Source organism: Triticum aestivum, chromosome 6B (assembly GCF_018294505.1).
Source record: "Triticum aestivum cultivar Chinese Spring chromosome 6B, IWGSC CS RefSeq v2.1, whole genome shotgun sequence".
Classification (NCBI taxonomy): Eukaryota; Viridiplantae; Streptophyta; class Magnoliopsida; order Poales; family Poaceae; genus Triticum; species Triticum aestivum.
The window spans coordinates 651,423,011-651,449,869 of NC_057810.1; the positions used below are offsets into that span (position 1 = coordinate 651,423,011).

At 43.6% G+C, this 26,859-nt stretch overlaps 2 long non-coding RNA genes and 1 pseudogene across 2 annotated transcripts; 2 read left to right on the top strand and 1 right to left on the bottom strand.

Annotated features, from left to right (window-relative positions):
• Positions 1-12,183: 12,183 nt before the first annotated feature.
• LOC123138510 (uncharacterized) lies at positions 12,184-12,769 on the bottom strand. The gene is made up of 2 exons (XR_006469206.1): positions 12,632-12,769; positions 12,184-12,533 (listed from the first exon to the last, which is right to left on the bottom strand). It is a non-coding gene; the product is annotated as an uncharacterized lncRNA (long non-coding RNA).
• A 6,728-nt stretch (positions 12,770-19,497) lies between these two features.
• Positions 19,498-26,450, top strand: LOC123139509 (uncharacterized; annotated as a pseudogene).
• On the top strand, positions 23,379-24,420 carry LOC123138509 (uncharacterized). Its single transcript, XR_006469205.1, has 2 exons — positions 23,379-23,730; positions 24,151-24,420. It is a non-coding gene; the product is annotated as an uncharacterized lncRNA (long non-coding RNA).
• Positions 26,451-26,859: the final 409 nt, after the last annotated feature.

Consider the following 26,859-nt stretch of genomic DNA (forward strand, 5'->3'; position numbering starts at 1 on the left):
TTTACCTCTAGAACTTGGACATAAAGCATATTGGGCTATCAAAGAGCTCAACTATGACTTCAAACTTGCCGGTGAGAAGAGGTTGTTTGATATTATCTCACTTGATGAATGGAGAACCCAAGCCTATGAGAATGCCAAGCTATTCAAAGAAAAAGTCAAACGCTGGCATGATAGAAGGATACAAAAGCGTGAGTTTAACGTAGGTGATTATGTGTTATTATTCAACTCTCATTTAAGATTTTTTGCAGGAAAACTTCTCTCTAAATGGGAAGGTCCTTACGTTATTGAGGAGGTCTATCGTTCTGGTGCCATAAAAATCAACAACTTCGAAGGCACAAGTCCGAGGGTGGTGAACGGTCAAAGAATTAAACATTATATCTCAGGTAACCCTATCAATGTTGAAACTAATATTGTGGAAACCGTAAACCCGGAGGAATACATAAGAGACACTTTCTAGAACGTTCCAGACTCCAAAAAGGAATAGGTATGTGGTACGGTAAGTAAACCGACTCCAAAACAATTCTACTGACAATTTTTATCAGTTTTGGAATATTTAAGAATTTTAAGAAGAAAGAAGTAGTCCGGGAAGGACACGAGGCCTCCATGAGGGTGGAGGGCGCGCCCACCCTTCCTGGGCGCGCCCCCTATCTCGCGGCCACCTCGTGTGCCTCCTGGACTCCGTTTTCTTGCATGTTACGTATTTTGGTTGGTAAAAATTTGTTATATAATCTCTCGAAGGCTTTGACCACCGTATCACGCAAATATCCTCTGTTTTCGTTTCGAGCTGTTCTATTACAGATTTAGAGCAATATGTCGTCTCAGGATTCAGAAGGAGAAAGCTATGCGGTTGATTACCTTGCAGACCCTAAGGTCTACGGGGACTTGGAGCATGATGGCTGGACCTCTGAAGAATAGGAAGACTATGAACCTAAGGGAAAAGAGGAGACAAGTTCAGACGAAGACGAAGCCCCATTACCTCAGCCTGGGGACATGCATGTGGAGTTTAAAAAGTCAAGCCTCCCTGATAGAGCAAAGAAGACAAAGATCAAGTTTATCCCTTTTCGTCTCTTGCAGGAAAATAAACAGGAATTGTGCAAAAGAGTATTAAGCCTTGAGCAGGAGATCGAGGACCTAAAAGAGCAAAATACTATACTCAAGCGTAAATTGAGGAAGAAGCCATCATCATCACCACCTCCATCACCTCCGAGGACATAATTACATGGGTATGGGCACTCCCCTTGGCAACTGCCAAGCTTGGGGGAGGTGCCCCGGTATCGTATCACCATCACACTCCTATCTTTACCATTTTATTTAGTTCGATCCTTTTAGTAGTATCTTGATCTAGTAGATTGAAGTTTTGATATCAAGTAGTTTTGAGTTTTGCTTTGTAACCTCTTTATGTAATCGAGTCCGTGAGCTATCTATAATAAAGATTAGTGTTGAGTCAAGGGATTTGCTATCTTGCTATGATCTTGAGAAAGTAGAAAGAATAAAAGAGTTCATATTGATCTTATGGTTAGTGATGACTTCACACATAGAAAGTATGAGGCATAAAAGTTGTTGAGAGTTGATAAACGTAGTTTTGGTCATCGTTGCAATTAATAGGAAGTAATAAGGAAAGAGAGGTTTCACATACAAATATATTATCTTCGACATCTTTTATGATTGTGAAGCACTCATTAAGTATGACATGCTAAAGAGTTGATGTTGGACAAGGAAGACAACGTAATGGTTTATGTTTTCTCACATCTCAGTTAAAGTATATTGTCATTGACCTTCCAAACATGTTGAGCTTGCCTTTCCCCCTCATGCTAGCCAAATTCCTTGCACCAAGTAGAGATACTACTTGTGCTTCCAAATATCCTTAAACCCAGTTTTGTCATGAGAGTCCACCATACCTACCTATGGATTGAGTAAGATCCTTCAATTAAGTTGTCATGTTGCAGGCAATAAAAAATTGCCCTCTAAATATGTATGACTTATTAGTGCAGAGAAAATAAGCTTTATACGATCTTGTTGTGGAAGCAATAAAAGCGACGGACTACATAATAAAGGTCCACATACAAGTGGCAATATAAAGTGACGTTCTTTTGCATTAAGATTTCATGCATCCAACCCTAAACACACATGACCACCTCTGCTTCCCTCTGCGAACGGCCTATCTTTTACTTTATGTTTTTACTTTTTGCTTGAGTCAAGGTGATCTTCACCTTTTCCCTTTTTTCATTTATCCTTTGGCAAGCTCCTCGTGTTTTAAAGATCATGATATATATATCCAATTGGATGTAAGTTAGCATGGATTATTATTGTTGACATCACCTAAAGGTGAATACATTGGGAGGCAACACAATAAGCCCCTATCTTTCTCAGTGTCCGGTTGAAACTCTATAACCACAAGTACCACGTGAGTGTTAGCAATTGTAGAAGACTATATGATAGTTGAGTGTGTGGACTTGCTGAAAAGCACTATTCTTGACTCTTTCTGATGTTATGATAAATTGCAATTGCTTCAATGACTGAGATTACAGTTTGCTAGCTCCCAATGAAGTTTTTGAACCATGCTTGACATTGTGAATTGATCGTTACTTGAGCATAAGAAATCATATGATAAAATCTATTTATGTTGTTGTTATAAGAATGATCATGATGCCCTCATGTCCATATTTTATTTTTATCGACACCTCTATCTCTAAACATGTGGACATATTTTTCGATTTCGGCTTTCGCTTGAGGACAAGCGAGGTCTAAGCTTGGGGGAGTTGATACGTCCATTTTGCATCATGGTTTTATATCAATATTTATTGCATTATGGGCTGTTATTACACATTATATATCAATACATATGGCTATTCTCTCTTATTTTATAAGGTTTACCATGAAGAGGGGGAATGCCGGCAGCTGGAATTCTGGCTGGAAAAGGAGCGAACATTGGAAACATATTCTGCACTGCTCCAAAAATTCTGAAACTCCACGGAACTTATTTTTGGAATTAATAAGAATTATTGAGCGGAAGAAACACCTGAGGGGGCCCACACCCTGGCCAGGAGGGTGGGGGGCGCGCCCCTGTCTCCTGGGCCCCCTAGTGGCCCTCCGGTGTCCATCTTCTGCTATATGAAGGCTTTTACCCTGGAAAAAATCGTGGGGAAGCTTACGGGACGAAACTCCGCCGCCACGAGGCGGAACCTTGCTGGAACCAATCTAGAGCTCCGGCAGAGCTGTTCTGCCGGGGACACTTCCCTCCGGGAGGGGGAAATCATCACCATCATCATCACCAACGATCCTCTCATTGGGAGGGGGTCAATCTCCATCAACATCTTCACCAACACCATCTCCTCTCAAAACCCTAGTTCATCTCTTGTATCCAATCTTGTATCCAAACCACAAATTGGTACCTGTGGGTTGCTAGTAGTGTTGATTACTCCTTGTAGTTGATGCTAATTGGTTTACTTGGTGGAAGATCATATGTTCAGATCCTTAATGCATATTATTACTCCTCTGATTATGAACATGAATATGCTTTGAGTAGTTACGTTTGTTCCTGAGGACATGGGTGAAGTCTTGCTATTAGTAGTCATGTGAATTTGGTATTCGTTCGATATTTTGATGAGATGTATGTTATCTTTCCTCTAGTGGTGTTATGTGAACGTCCACTACATGACACTTCACCATTATTTGGGCCCAGAGGAAGACATTGGGAAGTAATAAGTAGATGATGGGTTGCTAGAGTGACAGAAGCTTAAACCCTAGTTTATGCGTTGCTTCGTAAGGGGTTGATTTGGATCCATATGTTTAATGTTGTGGTTAGGTTTACCTTAATACTTCTTTTGTAGTTGCGGATGCTTGCAATAGGGGTTAATCATAAGTGGGATGCTTGTCCAAGTAAGGGCAGTACCCAAGCACCGGTCCACCCACATATCAAATTATCAAAGTACCGAATGCGAATCATTTGAGCATGATGAAAACTAGCTTGACGATAATTCCCATGTGTCCTCGGGAGCTCTTCTCTCATTATAAGAAATTGTCCAGGCTTATCCTTTGCTACAAAAAGGATTGAGCCACCTTGCTGCACTTTATTTACTTTCATTGCTTGTTACTCGTTACAATTTATCTTATCACAAAAGTATCTGTTACCTACAATTTCAGTGCTTGCAGAGAAATTCTTACTGAAAACCGCTTATCATTTCCTTCTGCTCCTCGTTGGGTTCGACACTCTTACTTATCGAAAGGACTATGATAGATCCCCTACACTTGTGGGTCATCAGGCACCACCTCCCAACCATATTTTCCTATAAAATCTCATATTTTTTGAAACCCTCCATCCATTTTTCACGATTTTTTCGCCGTCACAAGTTCCTGTTCTGGGGAGATCCAAGCTGGAGGCCTATTCCGGCACCGTGTCGGAGGGAGAATCCATCACCAGAGCCATATTCATCAACCTTGCTACCACAATGACCATGTGTGAGTAGTTTCCTTGGGTCCATAACGGTAGCTAGATGGTATCCTTTCTCCCTTATGATTCAATAAAAAGTTCCCATGACCCGCCTCGTGTGACCGGGGTCCATATGATGTAATTGGTGTTGTATTTGTTGGAATATGATGAATTTTCACTTCATGACAAGATTGTTCAATGAATTATATTGAATTTCTTATGAATCCTTTGCGGCATAATTAAGTAGTCGTATATGCTCTCCATTCTATTTGTCTATTTTGGCCAAGTTTGATAGGTAGTTCTTCAGAGGGAGTTGTGTATGGTAGTGGTTTCAATCTTGTGGTGATCCATCCCAGTGACAGAAAGGGAACAAGGACGTATTGTATTGTTGCTACTAAGGATTGAATGATAGTTTCTTTATCACACTTGGATGTTAGTTTTACTGTCTACAGTATGGCATCATGATTATCGCAGTACTCTCTTGTATGAACTTAACACCTTGAGATGCATGCTAGATAGCGGTCTTGAGTACTAGTTGTAGGTGTAGTTGGATAACGGTCTACACATCACAGACATAATGCTTATATAAGTTGTGCCATGAATGATCATAGTCATAAATATAAATTTGCAATTTAATCACCGCCCAACTGTAATTTATTCACCACAACACATTTGTCTTGCATGCAGAGATGCCTTAGGGAAGGTATGCCCCACTGGGTCTATCTTCTTTTCATTGTGAACACCATTAGAATTTACTTTTTTCGTTGTTCTGTTTTATTATTTTGTTTTGTTTATCAATTACTACCATATCATACAATTTATCCTTGTAACTACCAGTAGAAGAAGTTTGACAACCTTCTTGAAACACTGGGGGCAAGGTTGTTTTGTGTTTCGTGTGCAGGTACCGAGGATTTAGATTGCAAAAGAGATTCATACCGGTTTGATAAACCTTGGTTCTCAATCGAGGGAAATACTTATTACTAGGTTACTTCACCCTTACACTTGGGGGTTACCCAACCAGTCTGACGAGAGAGCAAGCAGGCAACGACAACGTTGGGTGCACGTGTTGGGGAACGTAGTAATTTCAAAAAAATTCCTACGCACACGCAAGATCATGGTGATGCATAGCAACGAGAGGGGAGAGTGTTGTCCATGTACCCTCATAGACCGAAAGCGGAAGCGTTAGCACAACGCGGTTGATGTAGTCGTACGTCTTCACGATCCGACCGATCAAGTACCAAACGTACGGCACCTCCGAGTTCAGCACACGTTCAGCTCGATGACGTCCCACGAACTCCGATCCAGCAGAGCTTTGCGGGAGAGTTCCGTCAGCACGACAGCGTGATGGCAGTGTTGATGATGCTACCAACGCAGGGCTTCTCCTAAGCACTGCTACATAAATAATAACTTTTCAAATGTTTCAGACTTGTGTTTCATTAAGTAGATATACCCATATCTGTGAAGGTCAGAAAATAACGATACTCGCCACGAGCATCAATACTCACCGGACTGCATACATCGGTATGTATTATTTCCAATAAGTTATTAGCTCGTTCCATTGTTCCGTAGAATGGAGTTTTAGTCATCTTGCCCAAAAGGCACGGTTCGCAAGCATCAAATGATTCATAACCAAGTGATTCCAAAAATCCATCTTTATGGAGTTTCTTCATGCGCTTTACACCGATATGACCCAAACGGCAGTGCCACAAATAAGTTGCACTACCATTATCAACTTTGCATCTTTTGGCATTAATATTATGAATATGTGTATCACTATGATCGAGATCCAACAAACTATTTTCATTGCGTGTATGACCATCGAAGGTTTTATTCATGTAAACAGAACAACAATTATTCTCTGACTTTAAATGAATAATTGTATTGCAATAAACATGATCAAATCATATTCATGCTCAACGCAAACGCCAAATAACATTTATTCAGGTTTAACACTAATCCCGAAAGTGTAGGGAGTGTGCAATGATGATCATATCAATCTTGGAACCACTTCCAAAACACATCCTCACTTCACCCTCAACTAGTCTTTGTTTATTCTGTAACTCCTATTTCGAGTTACTAACTTTTAGCAACCGAACAAGTATCAAATACCCAGGGGCTACTATAAACACTAGTAAGGTACACATCAATAACCTGTATATCAAATATACCCTTGTTCACTCTGCCATCCTTCTTATCCACCAAATATTCAGGGAATTTCCACTTCCAGTGACCATTTCCTTTGCAGTAGAAGCACTCAGTTTCAGGCTTTAGTCTAGCTTTGGGCTTCTTCATGGAAGTGACAACTTGCTTGTCATTCTACATGAAGTTCCCTTTCTTTCCCTTTGCTTTTTTCTTGAAACTAGTGGTCTTGTTAATCATCAACACTTGATGCTCTTTCTTAATTTCTACCTTCATCAACTTCATCATCATGAAAAGCTCGGGAATCATTTTCGTCATCCCTTGCATACCTTAGTTCATCACGAAGTTCTACTAACTTGGTGATGGTGACTAGAGAACTCTGTCAATCACTATCTTATCTAGAAGATTAACTCCCACTTGATTCAAGCGATTGTAGTACACAGACAATCTGAGCATATGCTCATTGCTTGAGCTATTCTCCTCCATCTTTTAGCTATAGAACTTGTTGGAGACTTCATATCTCCCAACTCGGGTATTTGCTTCAAATATTAACTTCAATTCCTGGAACATCTCATATGGTCCATGATGTTCAAAACATCTTTGAAGTCCGATTCTAAGCCGTTTAAGCATGGTGCACTAAACTATCAAGTAGTCATCATTTTGAGCTATCCAAACGTTCATAACATTTGTATCTGCTCCTGCAATAGGTTTGTCACCTAGCGGTGCATCAAGGACAATTCTTCTGTGCAGCAATGATGATAATCCTCAGATCACGGATCCAATCCGCATCATTGCTACTATCATCTTTCAACTTAGTTTTCTCTAGGAACACATATAAAATATAGGGAAGCAACAACACGAGCTATTGATCTACAACATTATTTACAAAATACTATCAGGACTAAGTTCATGATAAATTAAAGTTCAATTAATTATATTACTTAAGAACTCCCACTTAGATAGACATCCCTCTAATCATCTAAGAGATCACGTGATCCAAATCAACTAAACCATGTCCGATCATCACGTGAGATGGAGTAGTTTTCAATGGTGAACATCATTATGTTGATCATATCTACTATATGATTCACGCTCGACCTTTCGGTGTCCAGTGCTCCGAGGCCATATCTGCATATGCTAGGCTTGTCAAGTTTAACCCGAGTATTCTGCGTGTGCAAAACTGTCTTACACCCGTTATATTTGAACGTAGAGCTTATCACACCCGATCATCACGTGGTGTCTCGGCACGAAGAACTTTCACAACGGTGCATACTCAGGGAGAACACTTCTACCTTGAAATTTAGTGAGAGATTATCTTATAATGCTACCGTCAATCAAAAGAGAATAAGATGTATAAAAAATAAACATCACATGCAATCAAAATATGTGGCATGATATGGCCATCATCATCTTGTGCCTTTGATCTCCATCTCCAAAGCATCGTCATGATCTCCATCGTCACCGGCATGACACCATGATCTTCATCATCTTGATCTATATCAATGTGTCGTCACATGGTCGTCTCGCCAACTATTGCTCTTGCAACTATTGCTATCGCATAGCGATAAAGTAAAGCAATTATTTGGCGCTTGCATCTTATGCAACAAAGAGACAACCATAGGGCTTCTGCTAGTTGCCGATAACTTCAACAAAACATGATCATCTCATACAACAACTTATATCTCATCACGTCTTGACCATATCACATCACAACATGCCCTGCAAAAACAAGTTAGACGTCCTCTACTTTGTTGTTGTAAGTTTTACGTGGCTGCTACGGGCTTAGTAAGAACCGTTCTTACCTACGCATCAAAAACCACAACGATATTTCGTCAAGTTAGTGTTGTTTTAACCTTCAACAAGGACCGGGCGTAGCCACACTCGATTCAACTAAAATTGGAGAAACTGACACCCGTCAGCCACCTGTGTGCAAAGCACGTCGGTAGAACCAGTCTCGCGTAAGCGTACGCGTAATATCGGTCCGGGCCGCTTCATCCAACAATACCGCCGAATCAAAGTATGACATGCTGGTAAGCAGTATGACTTGAATCGCCCACAACTCACTTGTGTTTTACTCGTGCATATAACATCTACGCATAAACCTGGCTCGGATGCCACTGTTGGGGAACGTAGTAATTTCAAAAAAAATCATACGCACACGCAAGATCATAGTGATGCATAGCAACGAGAGGTAAGAGTGTTGTCCACGTACCCTCGTAGACCGAAAACGGAAGCGTTAGCACAACATGATTGATGTAGTCGTACGTCTTCACGATCCGACAGATCAAGTACCGAACGTACGACACCTCCGAGTTCAGCACATGTTCAGCTCGATGACGTCCCACGAACTCCGATCCACAAGAGCTTTGCGGGAGAGTTCCGTCAGCATGACAGCGTAATGATGGTGTTGATGTTGCTACCAACGCAGGGCTTCGCCTAAGCACCGCTATCATATTACCGAGGTGGAATATGGTGAAGAGGGGCACCGCACACGGCTAAGAGATCAATGATCAATTGTTGTGTCTAGAGGTGCCCCCCTGCCCCAGTATATAAAGGAGCAAGGGGGGAGGCCGGCCGGCCCTGTAGGGCGCGCTAGGAGGAGGAGTCCTCCGCCTAGTGGGAGTAGGACTCCCTCTTTCCTAGTCCCACTAGGAGGGGGAAGGATGGAGAGGGGGAGGAGAAGGAAAGAGGGGGCGCAACTCCTCCCCTAGTCCAATTCGGACCAGGCCCATAGGGGGGGCGCGGCCAGCCCTCGTGGCTTCTCCTCTTTTTCCCTGAAAGCCCACTAAGGCCCATATGTACTTCTGTATTCCCGTAACTCCACCGGTACTCCGAAAAATACCCGAATCACTCGGAACCTTTCCGATGTCCGAATATAGTTGTCCAATATATCAATCTTTACGTCTCGACCATTTCGAGACTCCTCGTCATGTCCCCGATCTCATCCGGGACTCCGAACTACCTTCGGTACATCAAAACACATAACTCATAATATAAATCGTCACCGAATGTTAAGCGTGCGGACCCTACGGGTTCGAGAACTATGTAGACATGATCGAGACTCATCTCCGGTCAATAACCAATAGCGGAACCTGCATGCTCATATTGGCTCCTACATATTCTATGGAGATCTTTATCGGTCAAACCGCATAACAACATACGATGTTCCCTTTGTCATCGGTATGTTACTTGCCCGAGATTCGATCGTCGGTATCTCAATACCTAGTTCAATCTCGTTACCGGCAAGTCTCTTTACTCGTTATGTAATGCATCATCCCGCAACTAACTCATTAGTCACATTGCTTGCAAGGCTTAAAGTGATGTGCATTACCGAGAGGGCCCAGAGATACCTCTCCGACAATCGTAGTGACAAATCCTAATCTCGAAATACGCCAACTCAACAAGTACCTTCGGAGACACCTGTAGAGCATCTTTATAATCACCCAGTTACGTTGTGACGTTTGGTAGCACACAAAGTGTTCCTCCGGTAAACGGGAGTTGGATAATCTCATAGTCATAGGAACATGTATAAGTCATGAAGAAAGCAATAGCAACATACTAAACGATCAAGTGCTAAGCTAACGGAATGGGTATAAGTCAATCACATCATTCTCCAATGATGTGATCCCGTTAATCAAATGACAACTCATGTCTATGGTTAGGAAACACAACCATCTTTGATTCAACGAGCTAGTCAAGTAGAGGCATACTAGTGACATTATATTTGTCTATGTATTCACACATGTATTACGTTTCCGGTTAATAAAATTCTAGCATGAATAATAAACATTTATCATAAAATAAGGAAATAAATAATAACTTTATTATTGCCTCTAGGGCATATTTCCTTCAGCACGAAGCCGAAAAATAGGGGGTGTATGGTCGCCATAGTGAGATGAGGTCATTGACGACAACTCGGTGGGAGAGTGGAGTCGGAGGAAGAGGTGGCATGCAGAGGTTGGTCGCGGTTGTGTGGACACCCTGGGAGAGAGGGGAATACTGACCTGCCAAATTTCTGTCAATAGAGTTTATTGTATATTTTGCCTAGTTGTCCTGAGATATACAGACAAGAGGGGTCTTTTTAGGTTGCACTCTAAGGCCCGCTTTCATTCAAAGGATTCTCAAAGAAAATTCGGAGGATTGAAATCCTTAGAAATTTTTATTAAATAGGTCATTTGATTCATAGGTTCGAATCATGCAGCAATTTTTCCTAAGAATTACTTTGCACTACGTGTACTAAGACTTAGCATCCACTCAAACATCTTTGAAAGAATCCTTTGTTTTTACTACGACAAAATCAAAAGAACAAAAATCTTGTAGAATTCGCATGTGCGTGACATTTAAAGCATGTGTATTTTTTTCTTCTATTTCTACGTTTTTAGAGTTCTGAGAACCAAAAAGGCCTTAAAATGACAGGGATAGAGTGCCCTAGTGGTAATGTGCTAGACCTATTATTCCCTGTTTGACAGTTTTTCACGGACAGTAACATTGTAGAAATTTGCTAGACTTACCATCAAGCAGTGAGCCTATCGATGAACCTAGCTGGCCAGAGACCCAACCATAGGAGTGGATTTTTTTGCTCTCAGGCTCCATGGAGCCCTTTATTTCCAAACATTAAAAAATCAACTGTTTTAAGTTTCAAACAAACCGAAAAAAATACACAAGTACTTACGGATGTATACCTAAATGTGTGTGAAATTTCATCACGTAATATGTTTTTATGTGACCTGTACAAAATCATGTGATTTTATAGTTAATAGTATATGCGTACGCGAGTTTCTTATTTTTGTGTAGCTCGCATAAAAAAATTCATCATGAAACTTCCCAGACAAGTAGTATACATCAATATGTATATGTGTATTTTGTATACGTTTTTAAAACTTTGAAATTTGAATTTTAAAGTTTTCAAATAAAGGGCTCCATGAAGCTCAAGCTCCATTCTGCGTTTCTGCTACCAAACTGTAGTATTGAGAACAAACAGATCGTGGATGAGATGAGGCGCGGTGGATCTCGGTCCTTGCCAGCGCGGAGGGCTCCGTTTTCAGGTTTTGTGTTTTAGTTCTGATAGGGTTTGCGTCCTGCTCAGGAAGGCGAGACGGTGGCGGCTTGCTGAAGATGGAATAAGATTCTCCCCACCTAGCCCTTCCCAGTGGTGCTTCTAGCATTGTTGGAGGGTGTGTGGAGATTTGTCGCCGCTGGATCTCATAGAATTTGGTCGGCGTTTGTCTTCGGTGGATCTGCTTGGACCGGGTATTCGTTCGCGTATGTTCGTGTGTCTACATGTTGAATCCTTCTGATCTACGCTTCTCTTCATCGATGGCAGTTGTTGTTCTTTTGCGCTCTTTCTCTGGGGCCTTAGCACAATGACTTCCCGACTGTGTACTACAAAAAGATTTGCCCAGCTCTAGTGACGAAGGGGCGATCATGGTAGTGTGTCTTCGGCTCGCTTCAGTGATCTTAATGTAATTTTTATTTTGAATGTTCTTTATACTATTTTGATAGTTGATGAATAGATCAAAAAATTTACCGCAAAGAAAAAGAAAGGAAGAAAGGAGACGAGCAGTGTTAATAATAAGCGAAAGCGAGCAAAAGAATGTCGTTCCTTTATTATGCCATGAAGAGAACTTGTTTAATTTATTTCAGTCGAATGCATGCCGATCGTTCATGCATGCAGTGGCTAGGCGGATAGATTGGTGCAGTTCCTGTAGCACATGCATGTACTTTTTTTTTTGAGCATCAGTACAGACACAAGCGCTCATATACACGCGCATACACTCACCCCTATGAATGCACACACGCACACCATACCCTTATGAGCACCTCCGAGAGACCGAGCCGGCATATCATCTTGAGATTTACGAAGTCACCGTAGGCGCCTCGGCCCTGCAGGAGCCTGCAATGACGCAAACGCCTCCCATCCACTGCCTGCTTATCTGCTTTTCGCAGCCATGCGACCCCATTTTTTCTGCATTGATCCACAGATAATACAGTACGAATTAACCATCAGCTAAACTAATTTGGATCAGATTGATCCGGAGTTGTGTGGGGCGATGGTCTTCCTACCAGATGACAGGAGAAGCAGCATCACCACGGACATGCATATGAAAGCCTTGCTGATTCCCAGTAGTCCTTTAGCAGCGTTCTTCATGTACGATGCCATATCGCGAAGAGGTAATGTGTGTTGTTTTTCCTAAATGAAACTGATGGGTGCGTGAGTATCGCCATGATCTGTATTTATAGCAAAATGCCAATGTTGACACGATTATTTGGTGAGAAATTAATGTGTCTCAACAGTGCTTATCCTAACGCATGGCTGGTGCCTTATCCGAACACCTAATTTTAGACATGATTGATTGCGTATGTCTTCTTTTTTGCAGGGAAAACGGGGTAGGTGTACAATAAAAATGGGGGATAGTTATTGTTTTTAGAGGAAGGCGCAAGATGCAAGAACCTTCAAATTAATAAAGCCTAATCAAGACATGGAAGTAGCGTAGATATTGACAACAAACTGAGGCCACACAAGAGCAAATCAAATAAGGATCAGTATTAAGCAGTTGGTTGGTGCATAATCTCAAATTCCACATCCAATGCTATGCAGTTGGTCGAGGTAGCAAATAGTAAAAGCTTCACACCAACGAACAGGAAAACAGTTCCACATCCACTACTACGGAGTTCACCGTGGTAGCAAATGAAGTTGCACATCTCATTGATAGGGAATAGTTTGGGATGGAGGTGCCATCTATGAAAACTGCATGTCCATGAGTATGAGGGAAAGTTGCACATCGACTGCCCGATAATTGCAAATCGACTGCTAGACAGTTGCACCTAATGAGGACTAAATTGCACACACAAAAATTCATTAAAATATACCCATACGAAATCTAGTTTTGAGCACATCATGATGATTCCAACGGTGAAAGCGGATCTTAATTTCGATGTTCGGTTTAAAAGTTATGACTTTAAAAGAAATTAAACCCGGATTAAATGCGTTCATACATATTAGCATCAGTGAAAACTGCACGTCCATGAGTAGGGCAAATATTCACACCGGCTATCAGGTAGTTGCGCCAAACATTAACTAAATTGCACACAAAAACGTTTATCAAAACATACTCATGCGGGATCTATTTTCGAACACTAGTAGAAAAATGGTCTAATGTGAAAACTCATTAATCCCGGTTTGCAATTGAACCGGCACTAATGTGACCATTAGTGCCGGTTTCAACGGCCAGACGGGCGGCGCTCATTAGTACCGGTTCTTGGCGAACCTTTAATACCGGTTCGTGCCACGAACCGGTACTAAAGAGGTGGTGGCCTTTAGTACGGGTTGGTGGCTCCAACCGGTACTAAAGACCCCCCCTTTAGTACCGGTTGGAGCCACCAACCGGTACTAAACGTGGTGCGCTGCCACCCGCAGTGCACAATGTTTAGTCCCACATCGCTAGTTGGGAGGAGCTCGCACCGGTTTATAAGCCCCACCGCGGCTACCGTGTCGAGCTCGTCTCTAAGCAGGCCTTTGTGGGCCTATTGCAAGTCTTCTGCCCTGTGGGGCCTACTGGACTGTGCGGGCCTGCATCCTGGCCCAACTAGAGATTGGGTTTCTAGTCATATGCAGGCCGTGCTGGCCCAGTAGGCGGGCTGTTTTTGCCTTATTTCAAAAAAAAAACCTTACCAACCGGGACTAAAGGTCCTCCAGACCACGGCGCGCCTCGTGCCACGTGGTGGGCCTTTGGTCCCGGTTCGTGTTCAACCGGGACTAAAGGGGGGACCTTTGGTCCCCACTCTTTAGTACCGATTCCAAAACCGGTACTAAAGGTCCTTACGAACCGGTACTAAAAATTGTTTTTATACTAGTGGAAGAGCACGGCGCGAGGATTCCAACGTTGAAAATGGATTTTAATTTCGACGTTTGATCAAATATGGCCTTTTGAAAATTCTAAAATTTGAATTAAATGCGTTCACATTCACATGAATACTTTTATGATACCTTTTTCTTTCTTCCTATTCGCATGATACTTTTCTAATGTGGATTAGGGGGCAAAATATTTTCAAATATGCCCGGTCACTCCGGACGTCTAACGAGCGAACGGCCACTCGCTAGACGCACCCTACTATAAAGCAGTGAGCCTATCGATGACGCTATCCGTCAAGAGACCAAACCATAAAGATAACCGTGTTGAGAACGAATAGATTATGGCTGAGATGAGCAATGTTAATCATAATAAAAATCGTGCAAAAGATTGCACCACATTGGTACTGCCCTATCAAGCTGACAAGCTCCGTTCCTTTATTATGCCATGAAGAGAACTTCTTAATTTATTTTAGTTGGAACGCATACCGGTCGATCATGCATGGAGTGGCATATACATATGGCTAAATGATAGGTTGGTGCAGTTTCTGTAGCAGATGCATGTAAAGAGGTTGTCACAATGGCCGTTGTCGAAGCCCTCGGCCCTGCAGGGCTTGTTGCATTTGCCTCTCCGGATGCATGGCGTTCCGTCCCACGTTGTGCTATTTTGCTTTTCGCAGCCATGCGACGCCATTTTTTCTGCATCCATCCACAGACAATGAGAATTAACCATGAACTAAACTAATTTGAATCAGTCTGACCACGATATGTTTTGGGAGATGGTCTTCCTTCCTACCAGATGACAGGACAACCAGCATCACCAGCCACAGGCATGTGAAAGCCTTGCTGGTTCCCAGTGGTCTTTTAGCAGTGTTCTTCATGTATGATGCCATATCGAAGAGGTAATGTGTGTTTGTTTTTTCTAAATGAAACTGATGGGTGTGTGAGTATATCCATGATCTGTATTTATAGCAAAAGTATATGTCAATGTTGACTCGGTTATTTGGTGAGATATTAATGTGTGTCATCAATGCTTATTCAAGCGTCTAGCTAGGCTTAATCCACTTCTAAACATGGCTGGTGCCTTATCCGAACGCCTAATTGTAGACATGATTGATTGCCTATGTCATTTCTTTTGCAGGGAAAACGGGGTAGGAGTACAATAAAAATAGGGGATAATTAATGTTTTTAGAGTGAAGGTGCAAGAAGCAAGAAGCTTTAAATAAATTAATAATAAAGACCAAACCAGGCATCAAAGTACCACGGATATTAACAACAACCCGAGAGTACACAGACTCGAAACAAAAGGACATGAGTGGGGATGTCCGTCCTGACGATGGCGTGGATCGCGTCCAATGTTTCCTTGTCGTTCGTCTTTCCCAGCGAAGCCCACTGATGCCTGAATACAATACACTGGAGAACGCAGTCAAAGACATTCTTAGGAATAATCAATAATCTGCTCGATTGTCAGCTTGTTATGGGAGCCTCACAGCCCTAAGGCAAGGCTCACGAGAACAGCTGAAGATCGGGATCCCAACCTAAACCCGAGGCCTACCTCGTCCTTCTCAGCGGAAAGATTCATGTGTTCTACCTTGGCTTTGAGCGAGTCCCAGCTGATAAATCCGACTTGGGAGGTTCTTACACAAAGTGATGCCTCCCAAGTCTGGCCCATAAAGATTAGCAGCATAAAGAACCGGAAAGAAAAATTTCTGGATTGGCAGGTGCGTAAAAGGAAAAAGGAATTATGTTCCATCCATTCACAAGAACCAACAACACCTGCATGTATGGTAGTTTTTTTTTTTTGAAAAGGGGGGCTCCCCGGCCTCTGCATCAAGAGTGATGCATACGGCCATCTTATTAACCATAAAACAAAATGTGCCAACAAAGTTCCAAAGTCTCAAACTGAAACACAGAAAAGGCAGCTCACACAGAGCCTAAAAGGCTAGATACACAAACTAGCCAGAAAAAGACGCCACAACCGGCTGGCTACAAGTAGATAGGTAAACTAATTTCATATCCTATTACATGACCGCCATCCAAACCGGTTGAAGATATCCCTAGCTATCATCTCCCAACGGATAGATCCAGTAACTAAATGCTCCCTGGCCTCCATCGGAGTGAGTAGCGACCACGAAAGGATCAGTGCCGTAGCTCGGAAAATAACCTGCAAAAAATGAATCCGTGATGTTCTGTTAAAAACCAAATCATTTCTGCAATTCCAGATAGTCCACAGCAAAGCGCAAACTCCAACCCGAATATGTCTTGCTAAGTCAGGCTTAATCCCATTAAGCCAAGTCCCAAATAATGCGTTGACAGAAGTCGGTGGAGTAATATTAAAAGCAATGTGGATCGTCCGCCAAAGGACTTTGGCCAACGGGCAATCAAAAAAGAGGTGCTTAATCGTCTCATCCCGATCAAAGAAACTACACCTAGTAGGTCATGTCCAATTACGCTTTATCAAGTTATCCTTTGTTAAAATAACTTGTTTATGGACAAACCACATAAACACTTTTATTTTCAAAGGAACTTTGACATCCCAGACATTCTTGGAAGTTGGAATGGAGTTCGAATTAATAACATGAATATACATTGATTTAACTGTAAATACTCCAGACCTAGTCAACTTCCAGCATAATTCATCGGGTTGGTCAGAAAGTTGAACCTCCATCAGTCTCCTAACTAAATGGAGCCAAACTTCCCAACGATTGCCCGCTGGCGACCGTCTAAACTGAATATTAAGGGGGGTAGATTGAAATACCGTTGCAACGAACACCTCACGTCGTTGAGCAATACGATATAAAGACAGATATTGAATGGTCAAGGGTGAGTCGCCAAGCCAAGTATCCTCCCAGAAACGTGTACTAGCAGCGTTTCCAATAACAAACCTCGTCCTATTGAACATTGATTGTTTGACTTTCATTAGTCCTTTTCAGAAAGGCGAATCAGTCGGCCTGACTGTGACCTGGGACAATGTTTTAGTCTGGAGGTACTTGCTGCGAAGGATCTGCGCCCACATGGCCTTACTCCTGGATGAGAGCTTCCACAACCATTTACTAAGAAGGCATCTGTTCTTAACTTCAAGATTCTCGATACCAAGACCCCCTTGGTCTTTGGGTCGACAGATAATATCCCATTTAGCAAGCCGGTATTTTCTTTTAAGTTCATCACCCTGCCAAAAGAAGCGCGATCGATAGAAGTCCAGTCTTTTCCTAACACCAGCTGGGACCTCAAAGAACGATAAGAGGAACATAGGCATACTCGTGAGCACCGAATTTATCAAGATTAACCGGCCTCCGTATGACATGAGCTTACCCTTCCAGCAACTCAGTTTCTTCTCAAATCAGTCCTCGATACACTTCCATTCTCTGTTCGTCAACCTACGATGGTGTATCGGAATACCAAGGTAAGAGAATGGTAAATTCCCCAACTCGCACCCAAACAATTGCCTATAAGACTCCTGTTCGTCTTTGGCTCTACAAAGCAGAACAACTCGCTCTTATGAAAGTTAATCTTTAACCCGGTCAATTGTTCAAAGAGGCACAACAACAGCTTCATATTTCTCGCCTTGGCCAAGTCATGCTCCATAAAGATGATTGTATCATCAGTGTATTGAAGGACGGATACACCTCCATCAACAAGATGAGGTACCAAGCCACCCACTTGACCATTCTCCTTAGCCCTTCCTTTCAAAATTGCTAACATATTCACCACAATGTTAAACAGAATAGGGGACATCGGATCTCCTTGTCTGAGGCCTTTATGTGTCTGGAAGTAATGACCTATATCGTCATTCACTTTAATTCCCACACTCCCTTTTTGCGTAAATGATTCGACCTGCCGGCGCTAGGCGTCATCAAAACCTTTCATACGCAATGCCTGTTGGAGGAATGGCCACTTGACCTTATTGTACGCTTTTTCGAAATCCACCTTAAAAAATACTTCATCTAATTTTTTGGAGTGGATTTCATGGAGCGTTTCATGAAGGACAACCACTCCTTCAAGGATGTTTCTGTCCGGCATGAAAGCAGTTTGAGATTGTTGCACCACGGAATGCATGATCTGTGTGAGCCTATTAGTCCCGACCTTGGTAAAGATTTTGAAACTCACATTGAGGAGGCAGATCGGCCTGAACTGCTCAATTCTCACAGCATCCGTTTTCTTAGGGAGCAATGTGATAGTTCCAAAATTCAAGTGAAATAATTGAAGTTGTCCAGAGAATAGATCATGAAACATAGGTAGCAAATCCCTCTTAATAATGTGCCAGCACTTTTTATAGAACTCAGCCGGGAACCCATCCGGTCCGAGAGCCTTATTGTTTTTCATTTGTGCAATAGCATCAAACACCTCCTTCTCTGAGAACGGGGCAACCAGGATATCATTATCGGCAGCAGACAATTGAGGCACATCCTTAGTCCTGGACTCATCGAGGGACACACAATTATCCTTCGGAGGTCCAAATAACTGCCTATAATACTCGGTAATATAAGTTTTGAGATTATCCTGTCCTAAAATAGTACCCTCATCTTGTTCAAGTTGGAAAATACGCTTCTTTCTGTTCTTACCATTGGCAATCAGGTGAAAGAATTGAGTATTGGCGTCCCCTTGGACCACTTTGCGGACCTTAGCTCGCAAAGCCCACTTCAACTCTTCTTCGCGGAGAAGTTCTTTCAACCTCTTCTCCGCCTCAGTTTTAACTTGGAGCTCAGCAGGCAGCAAAATCGCGGATTCGGCTTTCATGTCCAGGGCCTGTATAAGAGAAAGGAGCCTATCCTTTTCAATCTTATACACCCCACTGAGGTGCTTAGCCCAACCCCGTAAGAAACTTCTCAAATGCCTAAACCTGCATGTATGGTAGTGCTACAATTATCAGTGCAAAAAAAAAATGAGGCCTGCTTAAATAGCTCACGCACAATATCAATCCTCGATTTCTAACCGGAGAAGAAAATATCAGTAAAAGAATCTATCATACACCAGGGCCGATGCGCTTCTCAGTTGTTCAATGGAGCTGCTAGCATGCGAACACAGAATGGTAACCTCTTAACATAGAATTTTGACTTAGCAAACGAAAATAATCCAGAAGATGAAACAGATACATACTGAAGGATTACCAGGTAAGGTGGACAATCTACTTGACCCTGTTTGTCACAAATTCCCTTGGTACTTACACACTTGAGATCTGATTGTCTTCAATGTCGGAACCATAAATCCTTCAACTGACCACAGATCCTTCCCACGGCTCACACCGAAGACAAACAAACGGTAAGATGCATATTTGCATGGTTGATGATAAACTCCAAATCAATGAAAACAATAAACGGACAAAGATGTGAAGTAGTATTAGTGTTTGTGACAAGACTTAGGTAACAACTTTCAGTTCTTCAGGATTTCCTGCTTTGTCCTGATGCACTGTTAGGAGCCCTCCTAACCGGTGCACATACTTGGGCTGGCCCGTGGACAGCATATGGGCTGGGCTGGGCTGTGCACACGTTGAAGCGTTGCTGGCTATAAGTAAGTGGAGAGGAGGCAACAAGGAGGGTATCCAGTGGAGAGAGCTCCTCTTCGGCGCCCTCAGCGCCGCTTAAGCGAGCGGGCGCCCGAAGGCGCACAGTAGTGGGCCGGCCCAAGCATCGCTCCACGCCCCCACGTCCAGATGCTCGAAAAACAAATGAAAAAAATTTAAATGTGAAATACAGGATTCGAACATAGATGCTCATGCTGACGTACTGGGCGCAATAACCACCTCGGCACGATCACTTCGTTGTATTTGATTCGAAAGCATATCTCTTTTATCCTTGTCACAGTTCCAGTACAAATTATTTCAAAAAAAGGAACCTAAAAATGAACAAGAATTCACGACTTTTAAAATAAGTTCATTGCTTTTGAAATAAAATTCACGTATTTACAAAAGGAATGTTCAAAAAAAAGTTTGTCAATTTTTTCAAAAATGTTCACTGGATTTGGGAAATGTTTATCGATTTTGATTAAAAAAGTTCACGAGTTCGAAAAAGTTCACCAGATTTTGAAAAAAATCACGGATCTGAAAAAAGTTTATCGATTTTGATAAAAAAGTTGACCGGATATTCAAACAGTTCACGAATTTGAAAAAAGTTCACCGGATTTAGAAAAAAGTTCATGAATCTGAAAAAGTTCACGAATTTGAAAAAAGTTCACCAGATTTCGAAAAAGTTCATCGATTTTGATAAAAAAGTACACGAATATGAAAAAAGTTCATCGTTTTTGAAAAAAGGTTCACGGATTTTCAGAAAAATTTCATGAATTCATAAAAAGTTTATCAATTTTGAAAAAAGAAGTTCACCGGATTTTGAAAAAGAGGTTCATTGATGCTGATAAGAAAAGTTCACGCATTTTGAAAAAAGTTCATTGATTCTGATAAGAAAAGTTCACACGTTTTAAAAAAACGAAAAAGGAACAAAAAAAAGGAAAGCAGAGAATAAAAGAAAAATAAAAAAGAAAAGGAGAAAGAAGAAAGGAAGGAAAAGAATGTCATTTATCACATAGCGTTCGTTGTCTAGTTGGCTACAGGATATAGCTCTGAACGGGGAGGTCGAGGGATCGATTCCCAGCGTCTCCTTCACCCACTGACAACAGTGACACTGTCGTCGACCTCAACAACTCCACCACGGCCATCTCTAGTCATGACGGCAAGTCCGTCGGGTCCGTCAACATCCCTGCGGCAGCCAGCACCAGCACACCGCCTCACGTCCATGAGGAGGCGGCGGCGGCGGCGGCTCTTCTCCTACCTCCAGCTCTCTCCCTTCCTCTTTCCTAGTTCTCTGTAATCAAATCCTCTATGTGTAGTGAGTAATCAAGAGATCCTTAATGTGAGCCAGTCCACCATCCTTTCCGCTCCAATTTTTTTCCCAATCATTGCCTTCTTCCTGTTCGACAAAATGACTAGCCACCAAATGTCCTCAGATCAAGTTCTCAGCATGGTGGTGGAGCAAGCGATTTACCCTATCACTATTGATGTATTGTATTCCCTCTTCGCTCCTTTTGGTGTAGAGTAGTTGGCGGTGTATCCCCAAACAAAACCAGAGGATTTTTTCCCAATCATTGCCTTCTTCCTGTTCGACAAAATGACTAGCCACCAAATGTCCTCAGATCAAGTTCTCAGCATGGTGGTGGAGCAAGCGATTTACCCTATCACTATTGATGTATTGTATTCCCTCTTCGCTCCTTTTGGTGTAGAGTAGTTGGCGGTGTATCCCCAAACAAAACCAGAGGATGGAGAGCCTTGTGTAGCCGCGGACGTCCGATTCACTTCGGCGCACGCGGCGGCGCACGCGTTCGCGTACTGGGATGGCCGCTGCATCTACTACCGGTGTTGCCGTCTGCAGATGTGGTGCGCTACACTCGACGTGTTGCCGGCCCTAGCGTCTCCTTCACCCAATGTCGTCAAGGACAACAGTGACACTGTCGTCGACCTCAACAACTCCACCACGGCCATCTCTAGTCATGACGGCAAGTTCGTCGGGTCCGTCAACATCCCTGCGGCAGCCAGCACCAGCACACCGCCTCACGTCCATGATACATCGCCCAAGTCTTCCCTGAACAGGGACTACCATGTCCCCATCACGGGCACGGACGAGTACACATTGATGGCGGCAATTCCAGAAGTTGTCACCGAGCTCGCCATCTTCCCCGGCGTCCCCTCCACCACCAAGGCCCAGGAGGTCCTCAAGGTCATCCACGGCACGGCCCCTGCCTGCATCATGATGGCGCACATCACATGTTCGACGGATGGCTCGAAACAAGTTATCGCCACCAACAGCGTCAACAAGGTCACCACCAATCTCCTATAGCCTGCGGTCGACCTCAACGACAATGAGGTTGAGCAGCTCGCAGTTGTACGGCCAACGCACTCCATCAGCACGGCTTTCTCCATCACCGAGGAGGTCGTTCCTTCCGGGGTGTCCACCACCGACATCGATTCCAAGGACAGCGTGCAGGAGCTCGATGCCTCATTTTTTATCTCCATCAACACCTTCCATCTTGTACAAACAAGGTTTCATCCGTCAAACTGATGCAGCTGTTCGTGGACCATGACGTGGATTTGCCGCCCACAAGGCACCACGGGCTGCGGATACGTCTGATGCCATGGCCATCACTTTGGGGAGACCTTGCAGATGGCAGGGAGGTACGACCCATCCCTTGGCCTACGTTTCCTGTGAAGAAGTTCATGGAGCATCCATTCCAGTTTGTCCAATTGCTTGATATGACTAGTAGCACCTTTCCTGTGGAATCATGTCATGTTGGAGAACTTGTGGGCAATCACAATGTACACTGCATCCGGATAACCTCTATCGAGCCCTTGTGCTTATGGTATTTGCAACAGAACAATGTTGGTTCCTGTTACCGTAAGCATGCCAAGCTATTTTCTTACAATAAACAGTGGCATTTGGAATGTGGCACATGCACTATTATTCTTGCTCCGGGAACGCATCATTCTGGTCTTGCTCCTATGGCTGTACATCAGTTTCGGCGTGCGAAGAAACACAATGCTTGGAACAGGATGAGCGGTTTTGTTTTTCAGTTAATACAGTGTGAGCCAGTGCTATCTTTTGATCTAGCTAACATCACTGAACAAGGGCAGCTCACTTTCTTGGTTTCTGCTGAGCCAAGCAATTGTTGTGAGGCTGGGTCAAAGAGAGTGAAATTCAACACTCTGTCTGTTTTCCCTAATTGCTCTAAACATTTCCAATGGAAAGTTGCATGACCACTTAGGGCCTGTTCTGAACTCCTTCAATTCTCAACTCCACAAATTTCTCGTTTGAAGTTGACCCGAACGCTTTAGCTTCTAGAAGTTAAATTCCAAATGGGCCGGTAGTGCAAATTTGTGAAGCAAAGAAAACCCAGCTCCACGTTTTGAAGAATCTGAAGTTCCCCCTTATTTACAAACAAATTGCCACCGCTAACGAAAACGATTCGCTCGCTCGAACAGACACGCACGAACCGCTCGGTCATATCTCCCCTGCCCCTCGCGTTCTCCCTCTGGAAACCCTCAGCGTCGTCGTCCCGCCGCCACGCCCGGCCCCCTCGGTCGCCGGCCGGATTCTCTCCATCGACTCCAGATCCGGCCGTCCCAGCTAGTTCCTCACCGATTCCCGTCCTCACAGCCACGAGTACCGCCGTCAGCGAGGAACGGCACCGTGGGGGAAGGAGGAGCTCACCCCCACACCATTGATGCCAGCAAGGAGCAGCGCCGGTGGGGGAAGGAGGAGCTCAGCGAGGAGCAGCGCTGGTGAGCAAGGAGGAGCATCCCGACGGCCAAGCCCGTCGCCCAAAGCGCAATGTGAGCTCCTCTGTCTTCTTTCCTATGGTGTACTGTACGTACTGTTAATGTGAGTGCAAAAGGATTCAGATATGTGTGCAGCTTCAAAGTTCAGATATTACATGAGGCGGCATTGTTGCTGTTATTACATGCTGAAAATTTTCAGCTGCTGTAGTTGTTGTTATTGCACGCTGAATTCCTGCTGAATAGTTAAGGGGCACTGCTAAGGATAGACTACTGATCCTAGTAGTATATCAGACCAGATAATTTTCTTCGATCAGAATTGTTTCTTTTTAACATAACAAAAATATGTGTCCTTCCATGTAACATAATTTTGCATCTAAGAATTTGTTTCCATATCAAAACTTCGAGTCCTACATATATTTTCTATCAAGTTTCCAACACTAGAAAACTTTGCTTTCATCCAATGTTATGTGACAGCACAATGAAGGCAGCAGCGCCATGCAGCCGGTGGCAAGGTGCTGTAGAGGAGCACGCGGAGCCAAGGTTGGGGGCACACGCTGAGGAGGACCGCAATGTTGCCGCTGTATAGACATGAACTAGCTACCGCAATGTTCATGTCTTTAGATGCGAGACCATTTTGATTTGCAAACTTATGCAAATGAAACTCCTTTACTACAGAAACTTTTGTTGTATGACATATAACAAAACTAGTTATTCGTCATTATTATGACTTGTCTTAACTTGAAATATTTGTCGCATGTTCGAAAATACGTTTCGGCTATATTTGGAACACTACTTTACTACAGAAATGTTCTCTCTACACCTCTCTGTACAGCTAGAAATCGCATAATTTATCTCCAGTGAAAAAATATGCCCAGCCATTCACCCCAGGAAACCAGGCCCAGCTCATTTCTCTCTTTTTTTTGGCCTGTGTGCACTTGAGCCCAAAATGGGCTTCTTCCAGCCGGGCCATGGTGGCAAGAACCTGGGCTTCACCGCCCCAGCTGGGCTGCCAGCTCACTCAGGCGCTCGGAGAAGCTAGCGAGGCTGCAGAACGGTTTGGTGCACTCTACGTGAAGTGAGAAGTCAGGTTAGAAGCTGGATACGAGAAGTTTTGGAGAAGCTAGCAAGTCTCCGAAGAGGCCCTTAGTTCCAAGAGGAAAACATCTGCTAGCAGGCCTTGTCTTATGCCATGGCTGTCATTTGCTTGCTCTCCTGAAGAAGTGATTCTGAAGCATACAGGGCTGCTACTGCTGGTTACATATGCGATGCAGTATTTATCTCATGATCTGAGATCTTGGAGAGCATCCTTGAGGTATTTGCCAAGTGCGCGACTGAAACCATGTACTTATGAGAAGTTTGCTTGTTGGATCCGCATGGCACCGAGAGATACGCCTGTCCTGAGTCAGCCGATAATGCAATTTATGGGTGATCTGAACCTGGGTGTTGTGGTGATGATGCGGTGCTTGGTTCTACTATCTTCTGCTGACATTGATTATGAGCTGCGGCGTCGACCAGATCAAACAAAAGATTGTGGTGTGCTTGTGAAGTTCAGAATATTGCATATTTTTCTAGTTCCTTCAGTCAAGCTGCAACCATGGCCTTCCTGCAGATATACATTCACACATTTTGAGCAGCAGTTCTTTCCCCAGTTACCTTTTCCTAGGACTGACAAAATGCCAGACACAAGGCGGCACAGGAACATTTCAGTACAGTGGCAATGTTTACATCAAGAAGAATTTAGCGGGACTGGCCATTGTGATACAGATGGCAATTCTCAACCAGATGGCCTATACATGGTAGCAGACTGCTATGGCGCTGGGCATCTGGTGTTGTATCCTTGCCAACCATCTCACACAGACTTAGTAGTGGTTCTGACCATGGCACCACATCGCTTCAAAAAATTCTATGGCCTATGTAGTTTCAGCGACAGTCCGACAAGGGAGCTTCCAGAATTTGATGTATATAGAGCTATACTGTGTGAGCTTATGCTAGTTCTGGACCAGCACCTAGACATTTTGAATTCACGGCTTGATGTTTCTAACAATTGGTGCTCTCTGTTGTGGCTCAATTCAGATTATATTCTCAATTATGATATGGATGTGATTGGATCTGACTGGGGCATCTACCTGTTGGACATATCTTGGGATCCTGGAGGGATGGCATGGTCGTTGTTACCTGAATTGGCTGGGCGAGTGGTCTTCGAGGGAGAAAGGTGTGTCATCATCTTAACTGCGGCCTACCTCGTCCACGGCAGCTACATTTCATTTCGGCTACTGCATGGACTTCGATGGGTTCAAGGTAGGGGGGGGGGGGGCTACCTTGGCCACAACTACTGCTTCAACCTCGTCGAAATCTACCCCGGCTTCGGCTACCACCGTGACTACGACCGCTTCTTCGAGCTCGTTCAAGTCCACCTCAACAATGGTAACTACTGCGACAACTACCCTGGCGACCCCAACATGATTGATGATCTTCAAGCACCGTGGGATCCTGGCGAGCTCTTCAGGACAGCGGCTTGGGAGCAAGCCGCATTTCAAGGAGGAGGGGGGGGGGGGGGTTAGGAGCCCTCCTAACCGGTGCACATACTTGGGCTGGCCCGTGGACAGCATATGGGCTGGGCTGGGCTGGGCTGTGCACACGTTGAAGCGTTGCTGGCTATAAGTAAGTGGAGAGGAGGCAACAAGGAGGGTATCCAGTGCATCAACGAAACCCGGCGGCGGCAGCTCTTCTCCTACCTCCAGCTCTCTCCCTTCCTCTTTCCCAGTTCTCTGTAATCAAATCCTCTATGTGTAATGAGTAATCAAGAGATCCTTAGTGTGTCCCTAACATAGCATTGAAAGTGTCAGGGAAAGGGAAATGATTCATAGCATTGAAGGGATAAAAAGATAGAACATCAATCAGTTAATTAAGGCAATCCTTTGTTTGCTAGCCCGGTGTGAAGTTGAAACACATGACATTGTTAGATGAAGAACATGCTGTTTGCTTTAATAAAAACATTGAGAGTTGCAGGCCATGTTGTGCACAGCCAACTTTTAGAAGTTCAAACATGTACATGCTTGTGGTAATTGGGTAGGAACTGTAACATAGAGTGGATATCCCTCGTTTAGCAAGGGAACCCATTAGCTTTCTATGGAAGATGTGCGATCGCACAACTCTGAAGTCTGAACACTGCTGTTGGAACCC